The sequence below is a fragment of the Lissotriton vulgaris genome, chromosome 5 (genome assembly GCF_964263255.1).
Source record: "Lissotriton vulgaris chromosome 5, aLisVul1.2, whole genome shotgun sequence".
In the NCBI taxonomy this organism is placed as follows: Eukaryota; Metazoa; Chordata; class Amphibia; order Caudata; family Salamandridae; genus Lissotriton; species Lissotriton vulgaris.
In genome coordinates this window covers 1,621,788,042-1,621,813,848 of record NC_141693.1, presented here as the reverse complement: position 1 = coordinate 1,621,813,848, position 25,807 = coordinate 1,621,788,042, and the positions used below count along the sequence as shown (strand labels likewise).

The 25,807-nt window shown below is 45.8% G+C and overlaps 1 protein-coding gene across 1 annotated transcript in view; it reads right to left on the bottom strand.

Moving 5' to 3' along the window:
• LOC147716850 (lectin-like) overlaps window positions 1–25,807 on the bottom strand; it is a 301,532-nt gene that overhangs the window by 91,400 nt on the left and 184,325 nt on the right. The gene's annotated exons all lie outside the window — the stretch shown is intronic.

The window sequence follows — 25,807 nt, the reverse complement described above, 5'->3', positions numbered from 1 at the left end:
CAGTGAAAAATGGAAAAATTATTTATTTTCTAAAAGAACCCTCACTCACCCTAGAGGTGACATGCTTCATCATGGGGTTCGGTCACAGGTGGGGTCGACTATCCCCACCTGTGTGCTACCACGCCTGCAAGTGCAGCGGAGCTGGTATGTGTGAAGGGAGTGATCAGTGAAAAAGGTGTGTTGTAAAAGATCACAACTGTGCCTCAAAAAACTTTATTCAGGGCCAGTTGTTCACATTAAAAACTGTGAAGTCACTGGAAATTTTTAATTTTTATCCAGGGACTTTGAAAAGTGCATGGTCAACATGTTTCTGCTGTTAGTGCTATAGTCAGCTCAGCTTTCTTCAGGACCAGATTACAAAAAAAGGATAACAGATCCTACGGGGGTCCAAGCGCACTAAGGCCTGCCCACACCGTTAGGAAACATAAGAGAAGATCAAGTAATTTTTACTCTCCTCAAACCAACTCCCGGTTTTACCCGTCCATAAGACTCCGGCAAATCGTCAGGTAGAGTTTGTTGCTTCAAGGTGCAACACGTTTCATGGGCTCGAAGGGTTAGGCATATTTTCACTCCCAGTCACAACTTGCTGCTGGAAGGCTCGCTACCTTGTAACCTAACGTTTAACTAGTATCCAAGTACATGAATTCTGGCGATAAACCAAGAACATTCGTTTAACACAAATGTGGTGGTACAGTGTCAAAAATATATAGATTAGATGTCTAAACTTATAATCGTGCGATCAGTGAATATAAAAGGTCCTATATCTAGTAGAGCAAGCCTGCAGTCTAACTACTAATTATAATGCAAGATAACAGAAAACAATCAGTCCCTATATATATCTACTTACTTAGTCAATAACAAATCATGCTTCGTGAAGGTGGATTCAAATATTCATAACTTTGAATGATGACCATGATAAGTCACTAAATGGTAAGGAAATAGAAAGAAACAAACAAGCGTCAAGATTATACCAGCTGTGGATAGTTTATTGTAGTCGTTTGTTTGTAGCAAACGATAGCAAACGATAGTCACAAAAACATGTATGTCCGAATGTTTTAAGATAATGGTGGACCACAAACGCCAACTCCGTAATCACGGAAGGACAGACCAAAGTACGCCTGGACCCTAGCCCATAACACAGTACATTAAACCAAAGGGGCACGAATAGGCAAACCCTCATGGTTCAAAATATAGCAAAAACGATTTACTAAAAAGGGCAGGTTCTCATTGTAAAGAAAACTGACAAGAGTCCACAAGCGGGCGTTAGAAAATTAAGACCATTAACGCTAGTATATAAATGCAACTAAGCTGGATAAAAACTCGCTCCAAAATTTTAAATATATTCTTGGTAATCATAAACAGCTCTTCTGTTTCTTAAATTAACCCGAAAGTACAGCAGTCAATTCTGGACATACCTTATAAGTCGCAGCGTCACCCTGACACCTCCACTGCTGTCAGCTACTTGTGACGTTACCTCGCGCCAGTTTTTAAGCGAAATGCGGGGGGCGTGGCTTAAACCAGGAAACCACGTGTAGGTCTCACAACGGAACAAATCCCTTCTTGGAATTCTCGTAAGAAATGTGGCGGCCATATTGTAACGTTCGTCGAGAGGTAATATAAGCCTCAATGACCAAGTTGCTATGGGTAAAGGGTTACAGTGTCTCGAAATGTATTACTAAAGTTTATAAAAACCGCCCCAGTCAATTATCCGGGTAAGTGTAATTTGTAAAAATCGAAAACAAGAACCACTCTATAGCCCTACATTTTAGAACACAATCAAGTGTTAGGCACAAGAAGTCCTATAGTCACTACATAATTTGTGTGTTCCCGAATAATGTCCGTTAGTCATGAGTATGTCCAGCATTATGGACTGGTGATTATGACAAAATATTCATCGAGCGTTCTATAGTGGCAGACATCTTGTAATAGGTGTCTGACAAACGGGCAAACTTAGGTACCCTAGTGCATGAATCGTAATGCTGTGAGTCGTGGCAACACTACGTCAGAGCGAGCATTCCAGTACAACAAGGGTGTATGCAGTGATTTTCAATTGTACAATGTGGTGTTACCAGCAGGCAAGAACAATTGCCTTATTTTTCCAGACAATTTTATACGATCTATTCATTTGGAAAATTATATCACCATTTCATAGATAGCTTGATAAACATTGAGATACATAGGTAATATACAGCAATCCACTGATACTCTTCAAGCTACATGAGTATACAGAAAACAATAAGTAAACACAGATAGTTCAAATTAGGTACATTATATGAAGTCACAGTATCATTATGGCTTGAGTTAATACAGGGTGATGGATAAATCTTAGTTGACACACATAATGTCATTACTCTTTGAGAAACACATGAAGTTCTCTATCAGTGTTAAGTCCCTGATCAACTGCACGAAGTTTGATCAACCATTTGGACTCAAGCTTACGTAGAGCCAATGTGTTATCTCCCCCTCTTGGATCAGGTTTAATCATGTCTATTCCATGAAAATGGATTCCAAGTACCTCCAAACCTGAGTGTTCGTTGTTATAATGAGCTGCTAGGGGATATTTGTCATTGTTATTACGAATGGCTCTAACATGCTCCTGTAATCGTTCTTTTAGTGGGCGAATCGTGCTTCCCACGTAGATCAATCCACAATAACAAATGATACAGTAAACCACCAGCTTGGAATTACAGTTAATGAAATGATTTATGTGGTGTACTTGTTTGGTACTGTAAGAAAAGGTCTTTTTTTTGTCCAACGCAAATTGGCACATGTTACATAGAGTACATCTATAAAACCCACACGGTTTGATAGGCATCCATTTTCTAATGCCATCAATCATTTCATTGTTGTGACCCGGGTTCTTTATGATGGAGGGACTGAGTAGATTCTTAAGAGTTCTGCCCTTTTTGTATATAACACGAGGATTATTGCCAACATAGGTTTCAAGATCTTTGTCTAGTTGGAGCAAATGCCAATGTTTTCTAATGGCATTGTAAATCTGGGTACTGTTCGCACTATATTGGGTTATGAGTGCCAGTTTGTTATTGGCCTCTTTGTTAGAATCTTTATGTTTCCTTTTTAGCGTAGTTTTTCTGGAGACTTTCTGAATTTTCCCATGTGCTGTTTCTAATATTTTGTTATCATAGCCTCTCATAAAAAAACTATTTTTTAGAATATCTATCTCTCTTGCAAAATCATTTTCAGTACTGCAGTTACGTCGCAATCTAGTCATTTCTCCATACGGGATAGCTCCAATTTGTGAAGCTGGGTGTGCACTACTCGCATGGAGAACTGAGTTACAAGATGTACTCTTTCTATATAGTTTGGATTCAATTCTGTTCTCTGATATAAATAGCGTGACGTCCAGAAAAGATATACTTTTGGTACTGGATTCAAAGGTGAAGGTGAGATTATACTCATTATTATTTAAATAATTCATGAGTTCATTCAATAAATCATCTCGTCCCGCCCAGATCATAAAAACATCGTCGATAAATCTACCCCAGTAAACAATGTGCTCTGTTAGGGTAGGAGGACCTTTCCTCCAGATATGGTGTTCTTCAAAGAACCCCATATAGAGGTTTGCAAAAGAGGGGGAAAATTTGGCCCCCATAGCTACTCCTGAGTGTTGTTGATACCAGTCATCCATATATTTAAAGAAGTTGTTGTTTAGGGCAAATCTAGTTAGATCAATGATCATAGTAGTATGACCATACAGTGTGGCGTCCTTCTTAGATAGATAATAACTGAGGGCGTCCATTCCCTTTTCCAAGGGTATGCTTGTATACAAGGCGCATACCTCTAGTGTTACCAATTTGAAAGTTGGTACCCATTCCAGGTCTTCAAGTTTACAAAGAAGGTTCTTCGTATCTTCCAAGAATGAAGGAATATTTCGTACGATAGGTTGTAATGTAATGTCAATAAACTCCGAGATTTTCTCTATTGGTCCTCCAATCCCAGAAATAATGGGTCTGCCAAGTGGAGATGTAATACATTTATGTATTTTCGGTAATACATATATGTAGGCAGCTTTAGTGTTGGGAACATTAAGATATTTAAGTTCCAGATCCGATAGTAAACCTTCACTGTGCCAATATTTAAGTTTTTTGCCAAGGTTAGTTATTGTGGAATTCATGGGATTAGACCCAAGTTTGATATAAGAATTTGTGTCACAAAGCTGGCGATTGATCTCTCCAATATAGTCCTCAATGTCAAGCATGACTATATTCCCCCCCTTGTCCGCCTCCTTAATTATCACAATATTTCTAGCTCTGAGGTTTTTTAAGGCATTCCTTTTACTTGCATTAAGATTGTCTTTCGGTCCTAAGGGTCGACCAAGGGTCTTATCTTCGAGTTTATACAATTCATCCGTGACTGTTTTATAAAAACAGTCAATGAGGGTATCGGAAGATGTTATTGGAGAGAAAGTGGATTTGTTTCTAAGGCCACTGTCTGTGTAGATATTACTCTCTATTCCCAAGTCTGCCATGACACTACTAACTGTAGGAATTTTATCCAAATCATCATCCATCTCAAGGAGCATTTGTACTTCCATAATATCCTGAATACTTCTCCCACTCTCACATACACTGTAGACAGGAATTTCTTTTGGTCTTTTATTTTGGTCCAAAAACTTTTTTAGTTTAAGTTTCCTTACAAATTTGTAAAGATGGATGTGTGCGAGAGTGAAGTCAGCTTTATTCATGAGACAAAAACGTAATCCTTTCTAAAGTAAACTCACTTCACGTGCTTCCAATTCAGTTTTAGACAAATTAATGACAGACACATCATTGTTTACATTCTGCAAGTCTACTCCAACATCACAGTTAATGGTTTTGGTACAAGTAGTCAAGACATCATTACATGAGGTCAAAATGTTAGTGTTATTATCCTGAGCTTTTACTTTCTCTGTTGTCGTGAGGCTGACCTGGTTACTCTTTGAGTTGGGTCCCTGTTATATCCTGATCATCTCTTTCTTTGCTGCTCAGCCTGTGTGTGTGATGTCATTAGAATGTTCCTGTGTGCATGGTTTGAATGTGTGGTCAGTTTGAATGAGTGGGGCTGAGCAGCTGGATGCTGCTCCCGGTGGGGCCTTCCTATTTACCAACCTTTAACTAATAAACATCTACTTAAGAACATCTACGGCTACTGGATCTACTTACATAATTAAGTACTTTTATTATTGCAACAATGGCGACGAGCGAGAAAGAACTACGTGTGCAGGAACTACATTTGAAATATGGAACTACAGAGATGAGAAGTAAAGCCTTTTAAAAGAAGACAAGCAACGCTTTTGATGCCCCACCGGTGTCATGTCACATCTGACAGCCTACTGAAAACATCCATAAAGGTATGTTTCAAGCGTTGGACTTTGTGTGGCTTATTGAATTTTAAAATAGCAGATTTATTAACAAGACCATCAAAAAGTTATGACTGAGTGTCAGAGTGAAACAGTGGAAAACTTTAATACCTTTCGTGCTACGATGTTCAGATCCCAACTTAAAATGACTATTTATATTATCAAGGGCAAAGATCAAAAACCAATATTAAATTAAAAGATATGAACCTTTCAGCAATTTATGTGAGGCGGATGCTTTCACTTTATTTATAAACGTTTGAGGATAATTGTGACAGCTAACTGGACTATTTCAAAGTAGATTATAAAGCTGTGAAACAAATGAGTGGCGCTTTTATGGAAAGAAAACTGTCTGAAGAAAACTCATTCTCTGCAAGTATTGTTTACAAGCTGTGACCTTATTCACACTAAAGCTTCCTATCTCGTTAAAATAAGAAGATATCTTGAGCAGTGTTTAAGAGATAATTATAGAGACAACTAATTACGCCAGCGCACCCAACTGAACGGAGCTGTCACATTCAGTAAGCTTTCTTTGCTTTTCATCTAAAACTCTGACACTCACCGTCCGGTTTGGGGATGACGGTTGACTTGTCAGTTGGTCTGCAGCGATCTTTGCCCTTTCCCTGCTTCAGTCTGTTTGATGACGTCTTCTGAGGGCTTCGAGGAGTTAGCGAATTGAAGCTCTCCTCGCGTTCTGCTGCTCTGATGTCAGACTATGAGTCACCGCCTTTGTCCATTCGGAGTTTTCTTCAGTCAGCACATTTTCGCAGTGAGCCTTCTGGTGAAGACGTGACAGCGTGATGCTTGCTGCGTGCTGTCGTCATCAATCTAACGCTTTCATTCCTACAGCGTTTCCTTTCTAATGGTTTGCCTTTCTAAGTGTCTGCCATCGCATTTCACCATTGTGCTACAGCGATAGGCACGCTTTATCATACTTGCCCATTTCATTTCTTCAATTTGTTACAGCTGGCACGCTATCTTTTCTTTGAAACCCTGCATTCCACAAGTCTCTGGGATGTTTTGGTTCTATTTCATCGAGACAAGGTACTGTTTATTTCTTCATGACTTACAACGTCTAGCATGTTTTCCGGTTGACAACGGTGACTACTTTTATTATTTTAGTTCCTTATTTTCAATCATTCGCTAAACACATGTGTATTTATTTACATGTTTGTGTTCTGAGTGACTGACTTATTTACTTTTACTGCGTGGAACTGTTATGTGCTGAAATTGATGAATTAATTTATGTTTACTGTTTTTCTTTAAATGTCGATTTTAGTTGTCAGGTTTTACTATGCTGAGTCGTGGAAATGTTAGATTTTATTTATGGAAATGAACCACACATGTGTTCAATTTATTTGAGGTGTTCATTAAGTGTTGAGATTTATTCATGCTGTATTTTTTTGATGAACCACTTATTTCATAGTGCTCTATTCTAATAGAGTTGTTCACATTTTTACTGCGAAGAGTCGTGCAGAGTCTATATTTATTGCTTTGAACCACTTTAAGTGCTCATATGTTTTGAGGAGTTCAATGCTAGTGTGTATTTTTCTGAAGATTTGTTCTCCAGTTTGGATTTTTAGTATGAATATTTTGCGGAGCCACATAGGTGCTCATTGTTTGAGGCGCTCCATCTGTTTAAGTGTATTTTCTGAAGATTAGTTCTCCAGTTTGGATTTTTAGGATGCATATTTTGCGGAGCCACATACGTGCTCATGTTTGAGGTGCTCCATCTGTTTCAGATCGAATTATATGAGGTTGCAGAGTCCTCATTTCTGTTAATGCTCAGTTGTATACATGATTTATTTTGTTGAACCACGAAAGTGCTCTATTCATTTAGAGGTGTTCATTTATACAGAGTGCCATTGGGAAGTCATATACTCCGTGCATTTTATTTAGTTGGGTTCCCTTTTTATTGCTTTTCGTGACAGTCTGGCCAACTGGCATGATTGGTGATATTTTGGGTTTGGTTTGTGATGGGGGATGGTGGTTATGTGATTCCACATTGGTTTTGTGCGAGAGGATATTATTCCTCTCTTCATCTTTTATGCAACAATTTTTATGTTATGACCTTGCTATTTCATAATATTATTTACAAGTCAATCATTTTCTTATGTTGACTGCTTATTTGAAATCCTGACCTTGTCATCATCAGGGCATACTGTATTTAGCTTTTTCTTCCTTTCTTTTGTGTTCATTGTTTTAAAAGAGGGAGATGTGTTATATCCTGATCATCTCTTTCCCTGCTGCTCAGCCTGTGTGTGTGATGTCATTAGAATGTTTCTGTGTGCATGGTTTGAATGTGTGGTCAGTTTGAATGAGTGGGGCTGAGCAGCTGGATGCTGCTCCCGGTGGGGCCTTCCTATTTACCAACCTTTAACTAATAAACATCTACTTAAGAACATCTACGGCTACTGGATCTACTTACATAATTAAGTACTTTTATTATTGCAACAGTCCCCTTCTGTGTTTGCGGCCCCCCCGCCTTGTTCTCTTTCTGGCTGGGTTTTGCGATTGAAGCCCGCCTGAATTCCCTTCCGGTATCGTTCTAGTTCTGTTAAAAAAGATGAACCTGGGATAGGGCTCTTGGAAGGACCTGCCACTGAGGAGGCTTCACTTCTTCTGTCACTGATTTCTGTAAAATCACTGTTGAAGCTTGACATTTCAGATCCACTAACAGAAACTGTCTTGTCTATTCTTGGTTCATTAAGTGTTGAGGTCCCTGATCTGGGCTTGGTTTCGTCAAATCTTATGGCAAAAGTAAAAACTCTTCCATTCTTATAATCTAGTTCGTCACGTTTAAGTTTTCTGATCTTTTTATCTCTTATATAGTTTTGGTGAGAGCTGAGCACCTCTTTCAGTATCTTGTAGTTTTTTTCAGCAACATCACCCAAATTGAGGGAACTTATTTCACCTTCAATTTTTTCTATTTCTCTCAAGAGTTTGGGCTAGGGTCCAGGCGTACTTTGGTCTGTCCTTCCGTGATTACGGAGTTGGCGTTTGTGGTCCACCATTATCTTAAAACATTCGGACATACATGTTTTTGTGACTATCGTTTGCTATCGTTTGCTACAAACAAATAACTACAATAAACTATCCACAGCTGGTATAATCTTGACGCTTGTTTGTTTCTTTCTATTTCCTTACCATTTAGTGACTTATCATGGTCATCATTCAAAGTTAAGAATATTTGAATCCACCTTCACGAAGCATGATTTGTTATTGACTAAGTAAGTAGATATATATAGTGACTGATTGTTTTCTGTTATCTTGCATTATAATTAGTAGTTAGACTGCAGGCTTGCTCTACTAGATATAGGACCTTTTATATTCACTGATCGCACGATTATAAGTTTAGACATCTAATCTATATATTTTTGACACTGTACCACCACATTAGTGTTAAACGAATGTTCTTGGTTTCTCGCCAGAATTCATGTACTTGGATACTATACAGGGATCTCTTATTAACAAACTATTATGTCCCAGTTCGAAGTACATATAGCTTGTTGATTATTCAATATCGATATAGACCTTCTCCTCATCATGGCATTTTATAACTCTTTGCCCCTATCCTTAGGTCTATCCTTCTTTACTCTCAACCATTGCTCTGGATGCCAGTTCATGCCCATCAAGAGTATACACCAGTGAACCTGACTATAAAGATTGTGGGGCATATTATCAAGGGGGTTTGTCTCCGCTTTTTTGGCTTTAAAAGCCAAGAAAGCGGAGATAAAATTATCTCCCTATTACCTAGCTGCCGCCAACACCAGTTAGCGACAGCTAGTAGGAGATAGCGACCATCTTGGGCCCCACTTTGCATGTCAGTGATATGTATCACTAATGAGATGCAAAGTGGGCGTGCCAAGATGTTAGAGACTGAAAACAGTCGCTAACATCGCTATCTCCTATTACCAACTTTTGGAGATATTCGCGCTAAGCGGGAATATCTCCAAAAGCTAACACCTGCCCTGAGCAGTTCTTAGCCATGTTATCCAATGGGAGGTGGATAACATGGCTAAGAGCATTAGCTCGCTAATGCATGAATATCGCTGACTTTTCAGCGATATTCATGCTTTGCGGCGATTTTTACCGCATTTGCATTAAACCTTGGTAATACCAAGGTTTATTTGCGGTAAAAATCGCCGCAGCGCTGCGGTAAATTTTTGTCTCTAACCAAGCAATAGCGATAATTATCGCTATTGCTTGGTAATATGCCCCTGTGTCCTTAAGATATATCGTTTCTGGGTATGTCTTTAATTATTATTATGTCATCTTAAAGTAGAGATCCTAGTTTAACCCTTACCTAGTTCGAAAAAACTGATATTCTCTAAATGTTTTAGGACTGATATCTCTGGTGTGACCGTAGAACTTGGCTTCATCCACTTTTGACAACAAGACTCGTGATGTTCAATACCAGTGCACTATTTCTGTCTTCTTGGGTATGTTTACTTATACTTTTTCTTTTCTTTGAACTTGTAAGATAGAATCGAACAATACAGGGACATAATGCCATTACTTCAAGTGGGCTTAGATTCATTGCCTTTAAGAATTCTTTGAAACAAGACAATGTCATTCATTAGTTGTTTCCTGTAATTCAGACTTGAACAAGGGATTCTATTGGTGATACAGCTCACATACTATGGACAATTACCCGGCAAGGTCCATTATTTCCATCAGATATCGACGGACCCCCAATAAAAACGTGCACCTCCTCCTCGTAAAGCTAGTCATAAAGAAAGAAACAGGGACAGGTGTGGGTAAGATTAGGCATGGTTTGTGTGCGATTAAAGGTTTATGGTATGTTGTGCCTTGATACTAATCTCATTCGGCCACTGGGAAAAGGAACTGGCCAAACAGGTTTGGCTTCAGGCAGTGGAGTCAGCTTGCCAAGTTAACACAAAAGTCAGCTAAGGTGTACGTGTCCCAAGGACTTACATGGCCACAATCATCCTGCAGTCATCAGTCTAATGTGAGGGCAACCTACAAAATGGCTGCCGCACACAAAATGGAACCCAAGGGTTCATGGCGAAATCGCCAAATGCATAGTGAATCCATCGGTGTATCATGACGAAAATACTCATGCATACCGCATTCGTCATTTGCGGTTCGCTGATACCAAAATCGTCATGATACGATAACCTTTATTGAACGGGTTCGGAACCACCGAACCACCGAACCAGAGCCAAAACTCACGGAACTACATTGGAGGAAGGTACAGGGTTATGCCTTCCCTCCTTTTGCAATGATTCAGAGGGTTTATTGATTGTGAGGAGGCTGGGCTGTCAGTTGGTCATTGTGACACAGTTTTGACCAGGTCAGGCATAGTTTCAAGGTTTGTGGCAAATGGCAGTAGAGGAGCGTTTTTCATTCTGGATTAAGAGGACCTGCTTCTAGGGGAAGAAGCTGTTTTTTCATCCTTTGGTTTAGGAAGGGGCATTGAGCTTTCTTATTTGGAAGATTTCAGGAGAGGGTGCAGTTCAGAGGTCTTTCAGAACAAGCTCAGGAGTTGCTCGGGAAATCTTGGGCTCCTGGGACAATAAATATATCGGAGCTTGGAAAAAGTGGGCTTATTGTTGCATGGAACAGGATTTGGATCCTATAGAAGCATCTGCCATGGAGTTGACAAACTTTTTTATCATCTTTGTTTTAGAAGGGTTTGAGTTATAGAACTGTTTATTGTTACAGGTCTACTATTGCGGCAGGTCATGTTAAGTTGGAGGTTGTTCAATAGGTAGAGAGCCTTTAGTCTGTAGGGTTATGAAAGGTGTTAAATTGTGAATACCACCAAAGCCTTGATATGATTGTTTGTGGGATGTGAACAAGCTGCTTCTTCTTTTTGAAGGGTGGCCTATGAATACCTTTTTAAGCCTGAAGCAGTAATCAGGTAAGTTGGATACTTTACTGTGTCTGATTTCATTTAGAAGAGTTTCTGATGTTCAGGCTTTGGGTGTTTCCAACAGATGTCATAATACAGATGGGGTAGTTTTTAGAGTTACGAGAAGGACAAAATGCATGTCTTCCTCGATTTTTCTTAAGGTTAGGGATTATCCTAAATTATGTGCTGTTGGTTGCTTGAAGGAATACGAAAGCAGATTACATAAATTCAGAAGACATGGTGATGATCAATTGTTGAATTTGTATGTGAAACCATTTAGACCGGTTTCTTCTGCAACCATCGCTAGGTGGGTGAGATGATGTATGCTTGAGGCAGGTGTGAGTTTGCAAGATTTTGGTGCTCTTTCGGTAAGGGGTGCCATGGCAAGGAGGACATCTGGAGGAGATTTTGCATGCCACGGATTGGTTGAATGCTCATGTGCTTGCAAGAGTTTATTTGAAACCTTTGGGTCATTTGTCGTCTGTGGTTGTATCACAGCTTTGAACATGCAGAATGCTAGCCTCTGGTCTTGTCATGAAATTTAGATTCTCCAAGTATGAGTAGAGAGAATCTGGATTTCATTAAAGACACAGAGGCTAGCATTATTCCTCCCTCCCTCCCTCCCAGGTAAGTGTTTGGAGGTGGTGTGGAGTTTTCGAGTTTAAGTTTATGTTTTGAACATTTTTGTTCTGTGGATTTTTGGGGATCCATTAAATACAAATGTATTGTGTGTTTCATATAATCAATAGGAGATGGTGAGAGGCTCTTTTCTATCGTTTGCATAAGTTTAACACCATCTGTCTCACGACCAGCACCGACAACACCCTGACCAGCGCCGAACACCTGCATTTCCAGATCCACACCAACCCGAACACCACCCTCAGAGGCACCCTGATCTACCGACCCCCTGGACCACGCACACAATTCAGCGAGGACATCGCCGACTTCCTCAGCCCGCATGCCCTCCCCTCCGCCGACTACATCCTCCTGGGAGACCTCAACTTCCATCTGGAGAACAACAACGACCGCAACACCAGCACCCTGCTCGACAACCTCGCCAACCTTGGACTCAAGCAACTGGTGTCCACCCCCACCCACCTCGCCGGACACACACTCGACGCAGTCTTCTCTTCCAGCACAGACATCGACTTCAGCCACGCCACAGAGCTTCAATGGACGGACCACAGCTGCGTCCACTTCACCTTCAAGAGAACGACGACCCACCAACACCAGCAACAGGCCGCCCGCAGAAGCTGGAGCAAGATCACAGCAGACCAGCTCGCCACCTCCCTGAGCCAGCACCCTCCTGCCAGCTCAGCGAACCCCAGCCAGGCCGCCGACAACCTCACGAAGTGGATCAGCAACTGCGCGGACGAACTCGCCCCACTGAGGACCCCGCCCAGCAGACCCGGCAGCAAGAAGGCCCCATGGTTCACGAACGAACTCAAGAGCTCCAAGAAGAACTGCCGAGCCCTCGAGAAAGTCTGGAGAAGGGAACCAACACCGGACAACAGGACCTCCTTCAAACTTGCCACCCGGAAACACCACCAGCTGATCCGCGCCGCCAAGAAAACAGCATTCAAGGACCGGTTGGACAACAACGCACACAACTGCAAGGAACTCTTCAACATCGTGAAAGAGCTTTCCAACCCCAGCGCAGGAAACAACGACATCACCCCATCGCAAGACCTCTGCAACTCCCTTGCTTCATACTTCCACAACAAGATCGCGGACATACACAACAGCTTCAACAACCAACCAACGCACACCATGACCGAACAACCTCCCCCCACCACCACCCTCCACGCCTGGACCCCGATCAGCACCGAAGACACCATCCGCACGATGAACTCCATCCACTCGGGATCACCGACCGACCCCTGCCCTCACCACGTCTTCAACAAGGCCGACGCTGTCATCGCACCCCACCTGCGAGACATCATCAACACATCCTTCGACACCACCATCTTCCCTGAGAGCTGGAAACACGCCGAACTCAGCGCTCTACTCAAGAAACCAACAGCGGACCCCACCGACCTCAAGAATTACCGCCCCATCTCGCTCCTCCCGTTTCCAGCCAAAGTCATCGAGAAGACCGTCAACAAGCAGATGGCCGCCTTCCTCGAGACGAACAGATCGCTCGACCCCTCTCAGTCCGGCTTCCGAGCCAATCACAGCACCGAGACCGCCCTCATCGCCGCCACCGATGACATCCGAGCCCTGATGGACAATGGAGAAACAGCGGCCCTCATCCTCCTAGACCTCTCGGCGGCATTCGACACGGTCTGCCACCGCACCCTAGTACGGCGCCTCAGCAACATCGGAATCCAGGACAAGGCGCTGGAATGGATCATCTCCTTCCTCGACGGAAGAACACAGAGAGTCCGCCTACCACCGTACAAGTCAGAGACCTCCGAAGTCATCTGCGGCGTCCCCCAAGGATCATCCCTGAGCCCCACCCTCTTCAACGTCTACATGAGCCCCCTCGCGGCCATCGTACGCAAGCACAACCTCAGCATAATCTCCTACGCCGACGACACCCAACTGATCCTCTCCCTGACCAATGACCCCGCCGCCGCCAGAGCCAACCTGCACGAAGGGATGAAAGAGGTAGCCGAGTGGATGACGACCAGCCGCCTGAAACTGAACTTGGACAAGACGGAGGTCCTCATCCTGGGCTCCTCACCCTCCGCCTGGGATGACTCCTGGTGGCCTCCCGCCCTGGGCACCGCACCCAAACCGACAGACCATGCACGCAACCTAGGCTTCATCCTGGACTCCTCCCTCTCCATGACCAGGCAAGTCAACAACGTCTCCTCGGCGTGCTTCAACATCCTACGCATGCTACGGAAGATCTTCTGGTGGATCCCCACCGAAACCAGGAAGACCGTCACCCAGGCCCTCGTCACCAGCCGACTGGACTACGGCAACGCCCTCTACGCCGGTACCACCGCCAAGCTCCAGAAGAGACTCCAGCGGATCCAGAACGCCTCAGCCAGACTCATCCTCGACATCCCACGAACCAGCCACATCTCCGGACATCTGAGAGACCTCCACTGGCTTCCCGTCAACAAAAGAATCACCTTCCGCCTCCTCACCCACGCACACAAAGCCCTACACGACCAAGGCCCGAGCTACCTCAACAGCCGAGTCAACTTCTACGCTCCCAAACGCCACCTCCGATCAGCCAACCACGCCCTCGCCGCCGTCCCCCGCATCCGAAGAGCGACTACAGGAGGAAGGTCCTTCTCCTACCTGGCCGCCAAGACCTGGAACTCCCTCCCGACCGACCTACGCCTGACCCAAGACCACCTCTCCTTCAGGAAGAAGCTGAAGACCTGGCTGTTCGAGCAGTAGCGGCACCCCCCCTCCACCCCCCCCCCAGCGCTACGGGTATGTAGCGCGCTTTATAAGTGTCACTGATTGATTGATTGATTGATGTTTTGGGACCGGAGCAGCCTAAAAGAGGAAGAAGGCTGCTTGGACTGAGTTTATATTTATTGGGGACATTCTAAAGGTCTGGAATTGTGTGAAGTTAAGTGATGTCATTCTTTCAAGTGCTGCAAAGAGCTGGCAATAAAGGTTAATGCATAATGCTACCATCCGTGTCTTTAATGAAATCCAGATCTCTCCGCACAAACTTGGAGATTCTAAATTTACTGAGAATGTCAGACTTCATTTTCATATGGCTTAGAAAGATAGTTTGAGTTTACAGAAAATATGCTCTGCATTTTAGCTTGTGTATTACCTTCCATAACCTCTATGGGAAAATCATGAGACAACTGTTTTCTCTCAAACATGATTGATAAAATTGCAGCAGATGTTTTTAAAAAAAAAATGTAATCACTTTAGAACACACCACGATTCTTAAAATTAGTATGGTACTGTCAACAGTTGATATATTTTGCAACTAAAATCAGCTATCACCATTTTTACGTTCTCCTTTTTGTGATCCTCAAAACCTGACATTCACTCAATGCATTTCAATGGGGTGCCATCATGTACATTAGTCCCAAGATGGCTGCCAACACTTCCTGGTTGACGTGTTGGCAGCCGATCAAATTCAATTAGTTTTTTGGGCTATTAGATATCTACATTTTTTAAACTTAAATATCTCTCAAACTACTGAATGGAAAGGGGCGACCACTCGGTCCCCCCGAACGTATGGTGGAGTACCCCGATCCCCCCGGGAAGCCATTTTGGGCAGGAAGCGAGTCTCGGCTTGTATGCCCGAAGCGGCGTAGCCGGAGCGCGCCTTTTCCCGCCCAGGAGTATGTTGTCCTAGACACTGACGCCGCTAGACACGCCCCGGAGGCGGATCGGAGATGGGTCCACGCCCGCCCGAAGAAGGATAAAAGGAGCAACAAGCCAAGGAAGCATCCTCTTGTTCCTGTGCTCTGAAGCTGCACCTCCCCGTTGCACGTGAGCTCGAGACGGAACGAAGAGCCAATTTTGAAGGATTTAATTTTTGTGTTTATTCTTTCAGTGAGTCGGAGCTTCTTGCCCTAGGACCTCGAGGATCATACGTGGACGATGCCTGGCAAGAAGGTCGGAAAGAGGGTCGGGACTGATCAGATGCTTCGCATGCTGGTGAAAGACATGGCCGAGATGAAGAAGCAGATGGCGGCAATGAATGGTGCGGGGGGACCTAAGCGAGTCGTCGGACCAGCATTGCCGGGAGTGGTCCCTAACGGGAGAGGTAGAAGGGCCAGGAAGGGAGCGTCGGGGGGGGAGGTCCCGGTTCCCGGTTCCCGAGGCTCCCAAGGCGCACCCGGTCACACCGATCGAGGCCCCGACCCCGGTCCCAAACGGGGGGCAACCAATCCCGGTTGTAGTCACTCCCGTGAACGGGGACGATATGCCTCCTGAACTGGCTGCACAGTTGGCGACATGGTTGGGCAAAGAGAACGAGGGGGCCACGGCTGATGATGCCAGGGCGATAATGAAGCAGTTGCGGCAATCGAAAGATGCTGCGAATGCACCGTGTCCTCTTGTTTCCCCGCAGGCTCCCGTGGAACAACCAGTATCGGGCGTTGGTTCGGCAGCGACTACGGTCACGGCTACCGGTTCAGGTAAGCAGCCATTGCCGATGGCGGGGGAGGGATCGGTACCTTCAAGGAAGGAGAAAGTTGTTCAGCATATCCCGATGGAGGTAAAAGAAAGGATATGGGCTGAGAAATATGTAAACATGTTTTCCTTACTGACCGATCACTATGAGATTGAGCATGTAAAAAGTCAAAAGGAGTTTCTGCACCCTAGTGTTTGGCGCGCCAAGATGGCCGCTTTCAGAGTTGATGAATCGATAAGTAATTGGGGCAGAGTGTTTGGAATGTTCACTGCAATTATGGGGGAACGTAGGCCCGAAATGTTGGTGGAATTAGCTGTGTATCAAACACGTATCATGGAATTTTCTCAGACATATGATGGCAATCAATGGTTTTGTTACGATAGCATATTTCATAAGTCCAAGGAGTACGACACATCTCTGACGTGGGATTGTTTCGACTCCATTTCCTGGCAGAAAATGGAGAAATCAGGCATGGCGAAGTCGCCATCGTTGGGGGGAAACGGGGGCGAGTTTTCCCGCCACTCGTCTGGGGCGCCCTTTCGGGCGGGATCAAGCAACGATCAGCACACAAGGAATAATGGCAACTCAGGTAAAAAAGGGGCATGCTGGAGCTTTAACAGAGGCAAATGTACAAGGCCCCAGGGGTCATGCAAGTTTAGGCATGAATGTACAGGGTGCGGGCAGTCCTCGCATCCCGAGACCATGTGCAGAGCCAAAACGGGTGACGCGGGAAGTAGAGGGGGCACCAAGCAGGTCTGAAATAGTCCGAGGGGCGCCTCTTCCTACTCCTGTTGATACCATGGCAATGATTCCTTGGCTGAACGAATACCCGGATCATAGCTCCGCTGGGGTGTTGCGAGATGGTTTTTCTTATGGTTTCCGCATCCCGGCGGGGGATTTTCAGGGTAAACCACAATGTAGGAACCAACTGTCGGTTCTGCAGAATACGGCGGTGGTACAAGCAAAGATTGGGAAAGAGGTGACCCGGGGTCAGGTTGCCGGACCATACGACATGCCGCCGGTTGCTAATCTCGTTTGCTCGCCTCTGGGAGTGGTCCCCAAGAAGGACCCAGGGGAATTCAGGTTGATACATAACTTGTCAGCTCCGAGGGGTCTTTCGGTGAACGATGCGATTGACCCGGGAATTTGTTCGGTGCGATACGCATCTTTTGATGAGGCTGTCGCCATGTTGAATCGCCTGGGGCCCGGAGCGCTGATGGCCAGACATCGAGTCAGCGTTCCGGTTGCTCCCGGTACACCCGGATGATCAGCGTCTCCTTGGTTTCATGTTTCAGGGACGCTATTACATGGATAAATGTATGCCAATGGGTTGCTCCATCTCTTGTGCGTATTTTGAGAAATTCAGTAGTTTTCTTCAATGGGCGTTCACAAGAATAACGGGGTTTATGCATGTTATGCACTATCTTGACGATTTTCTGTTCCTGGGGGCAGCCGGGGACTCGGAATGTGCACAGGCTTTGAATGAATTTTGTGATCTCATGAGACACTTTGGCGTGCCATTGGCACCAGGTAAGACAGTGGGGCCGTCTACTTCGCTCGAGTTTCTTGGAATAGAGCTCGATTCCAAAGAGGGGTGCTTCCGGTTGCCCAAGGAAAAGGTAATGAAATTTAATGCCTCGCTGGAAACATGTATTAGCGAGACAAAGGTAAATTTGCATCAGTTGCAACAGACTGTGGGTCAGCTGAATTTTGCCCTTAGAGTGATACCAATGGCTCGCCCTTTTTCCCGCTCTATTGCACAAGCCATGGTCGGCCTTAAAAAAGGGCACCACCGCACAAGGCTCTCGGCAGAGGTTCGCCAGGACATGCGCATATGGTTGGCATTCCTGGCGGATTTCAACGGTCGTGTCGTGTGGAACAAACCAGCGGTATCCTCCGAGGAGCTGGGGTTGTGGACAGACTCGGCAGGGAGTGTGGGCTTTGGCGCCATATTTGGTAATCACTGGTCAGCCCGAACATGGCCGTCATGGTGGCATGAGAGTGGGCTCACAGGTAACATTGGGTTTCTCGAACTGTTCCCTATTCTGGTGGCCTTGAAAACATGGCCTGAGGGGTTTCGTGATCGCTCTGTGGTGTTCTGGTCTGATAATATGACCGTGGTTGAGTGTATCAATAGTCAGGCAGCACGCTGCAAATGGATTTTGAGATTGCTGAAGGAAATTGTTCTGCTATGTATGAGACTAAACGTCCATTTTAGGGCAAGACATGTGCCAGGGGTGCTAAATCAGGCAGCTGATGCGCTTTCTCGTTCCCGTATGCAGGCCTTCTGGGGTTTTCTGCCCACAGCGGACCAGGTGGCGGCACCATTTCCCGAAGCTCTTTGGTCTCTCGGTGCCCCGGACTACAAGACCTCGTGGGAGAGAGTCTAGCACCCAGGACAAGGAAAGCATATGAAGGGGCGTTCCGTTCCTATTGGTCCTTTTTGGGTTCTGCTAGGGGGGAGCTTTGGGGCCAAGAGGAGTATGTCCTGAATTTCCTGTTGTCATTACATCAGGCAGGCAAATCAGTGGCTACGGCCAATAGGCCCCGGGCCGCCATTTCTTTCATGGCACGGGCTCATGGTATCCAGGACCCCACAGCATCTTTTCTGGTACAAAAAGCGCTGCGTGGGTGGCAACGCCTTGAGGGTCGCAGAGTTGACGAGAGGTACCCGATAGGTCTGGATAGGTTGGCCCTGTTGTTGTCCGTACTCCCTGCAACATGTTCATCTCAATCAGAGACAGTGCTATTCCGGGCCGCTTTTGCATTAGCATTCCATGGTTTTATGATGGTAAGCGAGCTGGTAGCAAGGAACAAGCAGGATACGGGGGGAGGTCTGTGCCGAGAGCACGTCCAAATTAAGGGGGAGACAATGGTAGTCTCATTTGCCATGTCCAAGATCGATCAGGGAGCGATCGGGGACAGTGTAGTGGTCCAGCGGATTCCCGGATCTCCCATGTGCCCGGTTGCATGCGTTGAGGAGTATTTGGCGCAGAGGGCGGCATCATGGGGGGGAACCTTGCTGAGGCACGCCGACGCCACCCCACTGACTAGGTTTCAGTTCCAGCGGGTGTTTGCAATGGCAATCGCAGCTGCAGGCTTGAACCCGTGCGAGTTTGGGACCCATTCCTTTCGGATAGGTGCTGCTACAGAGGCTACAGCCAGGGGTCTGAGTGTTGAAAAAGTGAAACAGTTGGGGCGTTGGTCCTCGAATTGTTACAAAAGGTATGTGCGGTTGCACATGTTGTGAAGCTAATGCAATGCACTCACGCTTCTTGTTTTTGTTTGGTTTACAGTTTCGCAAGCTTACGAGGCGGGGCGGACTGTGCAGTTGACCCAAAACCTGGGAACCAGCGGTCAAAGATCACCGGCTGAGGAGAGAGTGGTGTGGGTCGTGGGCCACTCATACGTGAGGCGTGCCGCAGACGTATTCAAAGCAGGTGACATGATTCACATGGCTGGGGAATACGGGTACAGGGTGACCTTCTACGGAAGGGGCGGGCTCTGTATTGACCAGTTTCAAACTTTTATGGAGGGTTTGTTAGGGCGGACAAGGTCACCGCCATCTATAATCATAGTGCATCTTGGGGGCAATGATTTGGTGACCACTGGGCGACGAGTACTTCTCGAGGTGATATTAGCCACAGTAAGTTGGCTGGCGAGAAGGGTTCCGGGGTGCACGATTGCATGGTCCCATATGATTCCACGAAAGGTGTGGCGGGGGGCTAATTCTGTGTCTGCTATAAATCATTCAGTGAAGAAAGTGAATAACAAACTTGGTAGACTGTTACATACAAGTACATTGCATTCGATTCCTCATGGATGTATCAGGGGGGACCATATGTATCTAGAAGATGGGGTCCATTTGTCCCGGGTGGGGAATTCTTTACTCATAGGAGACCTCGTAGCCTGGTTAAAGAGTTTGCAGCCATGACCTTTAAGTAGGAGTTTTTGTGGGGGGGCCGGATAGCCGGTCAACTATCCGGCCTGTGGCGGTAAGGTCATGATCGGTGAGCAGTAATTGGAAGATCCCTAGAGGTGGGGCGTCACCCATTATGGATGGGAGCGCCCGGGGGGAGGCGGCCATTGGCCCCTCAAACGGGGAGGCGGTCCCCTCTAAGGATGGGGACGCCGAAAGGGAAGGCGGCCATAGGCCCCTCCCTGGGGAGGAGGGGCTGCGGGCCCTTCCTGGGAATTTCCCGGGGCCAGGACATCTGCGACGGCAGATGTGGTAAGTTGTGTGGGGTGGGAGGGGGGTCTACGCTACCTTCTAGACACCTCACACGAGTCCTCGGACGACCACTAAGATGGCGTCGAGTTAACATGGGGCCCCCATCAAGACAAGGGAAATTGGAAGTAGGCACAAAGGTACAGTCCTCTGTGCGACCGCCCCTCACAAGTGAGGGGGAGTTCTGGTTGAGGGATCTGACACCGGTTACGACCTTGCCGTTGGCCCGTAATGTTAGGATGTACAATTTCAATTTTGAGAAATGCATTTGCAGGATGTTTAGTATCGGCTAGGAGAACCTTTGTATTAGAGATGTGTTAAGGTCAGCCAAGAACATCGTAATGTGGAAATGAAATTGTACATGATATGAAACTGTTATTTTAATGTTTTAATTTTGTTTCATATTTTAATAAATACGGCCGGGAGGGTAACTCCCTCCCGCCTTCCAAAAGTTCAGAACCGTTTCCATGTTCCCATTCTTGGGGATTGTGTTGAGAGGGGGTGGCGGGTATCTCAGCCATATGGAAAGGGGCGACCACTCGGTCCCCCCGAACGTATGGTGGAGTACCCCGATCCCCCCGGGAAGCCATTTTGGGCGGGAAGCGAGTCTCGGCTGGTATGCCCGAAGCAGCGTAGCCGGGGCGCGCCTTTTCCCGCCCAGGAGTAGGTTGTCCTAGACACTGATGCCGCTAGACATGCCCCGGAGGCGGATCGGAGGTGGGTCCACGCCCGCCCGAAGAAGGATAAAAGGAGCAACAAGCCAAGGAAGCATCCTCTCGTTCCTGTGCTCTGAAGCTGCACCTCCCCGTTGCACGTGAGCTCGAGACGGAACGAAGAGCCAATTTTGACCCACCCACCAGCCCCTGAGGACAGCAAGTTGTTTCGAATAAAGTTGTACGACGTGGTATTGTTTTTCTTACAGGTTGTGTTGAATAAAGTTGGTGATTTGGTATGAAATGAGGTTGATAATTTGCTTTTTCAGCATGTTTTATTCAGCAACGGAGTTGTACAAGAGTTGAACAGTGATGTTCTGTATAGTGTATACTTTGAATTGCTTAAGTATAATTGTCTTTTCTCCTCTTTAGTCTTAGATTTATTTTGGTCGGGCGGTAAGGTCATGATCCGTGAGCAGTAATTGGAAGATCCCTAGAGGTGGGGCGTCACCCATTATGGATGGGAGCGCCCGGGGGGAGGCGGCCATTGGCCCCTCAAACGGGGAGGCGGTCCCCTCTAAGGATGGGGACGCCGAAAGGGAAGGCGGCCATAGGCCCCTCCCTGGGGAGGAGGGGCTGCGGGCCCCTCCTGGGAATTTCCCGGGGCCAGGACATCTGCGACGGCAGATGTGGTAAGTTGTGTGGGGTTGGAGGGGGGTCTACGCTACCTACTAGACACCTCACACGAGTCCTCGGACGACCACTAAGATGGCGTCGAGTTAACATGGGGCCCCCGTCAAGACAAGGGAAATTGGAAGTAGGCACAAAGGTACAGTCCTCTGTGCGACCGCCCCTCACAAGTGAGGGGGAGTTCTGGTTGAGGGATCTAACACCGGTTACGACCCGTAATGTTAGGATATACAATTTCAATTTTGAGAAATGCATTTGCAGGATGTTTAGTATCGGCTAGGAGAACCTTTGTATTAGAGATGTGTTAAGGTCAGCCAAGAACATCGTAATGTGGAAATGAAATTGTACATGATATGAAACTGTTATTTTAATGTTTTAATTTTGTTTCATATTTTAATAAATACGGCCGGGAGGGTAACTCCCTCCCGCCTTCCAAAAGTTCAGAACCGTTTCCATGTTCCCATTCTTGGGGATTGTGTTGAGAGGGGGTGGCCGGTATCTCAGCCATATGGATTTACACCAAATTACAAAATGCATGCTTTCTGGATAAGCATTCAGCTTTCTGCCAAATGTGGTGTAATTCCGTTCATAGGGTCGCACTTTAGTCATGTTCAAAAAATGAAAAATCCCTATTGACTTACAATGAGAAAAACGTGTTTTAGGACCCCCTTTTTTCTAGACCAGTGCTTGACGGATCACCCCAAAACTTTCAACATAGCAGCTGAACCAAGAAGGGGAAGATTTTTGTAAATTATGTGAAGATTCATCAAGTTGCTTACTTCCTGGGAGTTCATCTCACAAGACGGCAAACCTTTTCAAATAAATAATTCGGACCGCCTAGGTTGAGAGAAGCACCACCGCAAGATCCCAAGCGGGGCCGCCTACTGTTTTATATTGACTGCGGGTGGAACAGGAGGAGCGGCCTTTCAAGAGAGCTGTGTTTTCTTGTTTTAAAGCACCATTTAAAGAACTTTGAAAACCATTGATGGCTACAAACAGACCCACATGGGTAAGGAACTACCAGCCCCATCATGCTTTGCGGGCAATGTGATTTGCCAGCTCACTTTGGCAGTAATGTTTGGCCGTCCTGGAGAGCAGTTAGCTTTGAAGATGGGTGTAAGCCTGAAACACGTCGCATTAAATTGCTGTTCAGTGTGTTTTAACAATTCAGTTCCTGAGTCTGCTTACTTCCTGGGAGTGCATCTCACAAGATGGCAAACCTTTTCAAATATATATATATATTTAATGTAAAAAATGAATCAGGCTCCATAGGGATAGAGTCCTCGGGTCCAAAAAGGTCAAGGGAAGGGGGCCTGCTAAAACGAAGCCGGCAACTTGCCGGAGACCCCGTCCCCTTTCTCCACTACTCTGCAAAAGCATCTCCTGGCATGCTCTTGGTTGGGGGATGAAGTCCCCTTCACTGCTGAGGGTCCTTAGAGGGCAACTAGCACCTGTTACCTCTTGTAAGCCCACACAGTGGGATTGGTGGGAGGTGGTTAGAGGCCATGGCCCTTTTTCCACACACCTCTTGGAATACTGCTGGTGATGCTATGAGGTTCCCTTACATCCTGAGCACCTCAGGACTAAAGTGGACTTCAGTCCCAAAGCAGCAGTGTGCCAGGAGGTACTTTTGTAGAGTGATGGAGAAAGGAGTCATGGCCTGCTATCAGAACACAGCAGTCCTGCTGTATGGGACTTACTGGAGGTAATAGGAGGGATAGCTGGCTCCCAAGGATGTCCTTACTGGAGGTAACTTACTGTTACCTCCAGTAAGTCTCACAGAGTGGGATTGCTAAGAAGTCTTAGGAGGCCACATCCACTTTCTCCAACACTCTGCAAATGCACCTTCTGGCACATTACTGCTTAGAGAATGAAGTCCAATTTACTCCTGAGGAGCCTTGGAGATCAAGAAGCCTTCTTGGTACCTCCTGTAAATCCTATGCAGCGGATTTCCTGAGAGCTGGTTGGAGGCCCAGCTCCCTTTCTTCACCATTCTTCAAACGTAGCTGCTAGTTAAAAAAGCTTAGAAATTCACACAAAAAACAAAGGTTACAGGGACGTTATAGATAGCAAATAGAATAAAAAAAACCTTAGAAACTACCAAAAAAAAAAAGTTACAGGGACGTTATAGTTAGCAAGTAGAATTAAACAAACTTTAGAAACTCACAAAAAAACAAATCAAGGAGATTCCCAACATGAGTAGACATAAATCGCTTATGGGCCAGGGAGTGGCTGGGACTCTAGATGCCTTTTTGATCAGGGCCAAGTCGGCATTAATGCATGAAATACGGCTCACAGAGTGCAGGCTCTCATTGGAGCCACACTTTCCCCATGCTTGGTCCTTAAAAACCACGCCAGCAGCAAGCCATACCCACGACTCCGATCTCTAATTGAACCATTGCACACCATGGCAAGTGGCTTGGATAATAATGGCCACCCTGTGGCCAAGGAGTCTAAGAACACAAAGTAAACTCTGACTGTGACCACTAGAGAACAGAAAGCTAAAACCAAAGAAGGCAGTAATCCTGCTTCCCTACCCAAGAAGAAAAGGGGAAAGGGTCTTAATAAACAAAGTCATATTTTAAAGGCGCAGGCAGTAAGGCCAAAATGGCGGAGAGGGAAATCAACCAGGAGTTAAATACCACCCAGAACACCACAAGGCACACAAATTTATCTCAGGACATTGAGCAGGAGGAGTACTGGAAAAGGATGTAAGCCACTATAGCAGGTCTTTTGAATCCAATAAATGCAGTACTCACACAAATCGAAGGGAGGCTAACTAATCTTGAGAATTCTGTAACCTCGATTTCACCGGATTGCTATATCCCATGTGTGTGCAGAACGCAAGAGGCAACCTAAGGATCATTGTATGGGTGGGAGATCCTCACAGAACCAGGGTCAATCAACTGTGAGAAGTATAAATCATCCAGCAAGATCAGATGTGAAGGGAGTAAGTGTACCAAATAATCACAAAATCAAGTGGACTCAATACACACATCTTTGAGCGTACAGGCAAGGGATAACCAGCAGGCGAAGGGGCCTATGGGGCCGATGCTTGGGGGAGAAACTCAAAATACAGGCACAAGTGAACCCCACAACCACACCAAGACATCCAAATGAGACCCAGAGAAAGACACCGGAGATGAGGACTTTAAACCTTCCCCAGCAAGTTACACCATATACAGTCGTCCTGGCATCCTGAGGGACCCCAGGGGCCAACAAGCCCACCAGGTGCTTCAAGTAAGCTGTATTGCGCTAAGTTACAGAGAGGTATTCTAGCCCCTGCACCTTTTTACAACTCTCTGCAACGCAGCTCTGTGGCGCTTACTGGAGGTACCTAGTGGCCTAGTTGGACCCCCAGGGACCCTCATGATTCAAGGGGACTTTATCCCCCAACCTAAAACGCCCCCGGTGCTTGTTTACACACATGTCAACTCAGGCTCTCTCTTCCCTTCACCAGTTGGAAAAGCACCCTGTGGCGTGTTTTAAGAGGTAGTTTTAATCCCCCTGCCCTATTATGTACTAGGGGCTTACAGAGAAGGTCATGCTAATCACAGGGGTACCTCAACGCATAGTGTTCCCTAGTGTATGTAGGTGTTTTCACTGTATTCTAAGTGTCTTTTAGCATACCACTGGCTCTAGGCCTGGTTAGTCAGAGTCAGTTAACACCAGTACCCGTCTGTAAAAGTTGTGGGTACAGGATGATTTTGTAGCAAGGCCTCTTTCTGCTCCTCTGTTGGTTCTTTCTGCACATGTCTTGATTCTTCCTGTACTTTTCTTTGTCTTTGAGGACTTCTGTTGCATTTCTGTTTTTTTCTTTCTGTGCGTTTTTACTTCTTTCTTCGCATGTCCTACCTCTGTAGGCATAGTTAGAAACTAGCATATAACCACATCGCTGATGTGCATTTTCCCCTCCTGTGCTGCAAAAATTGAA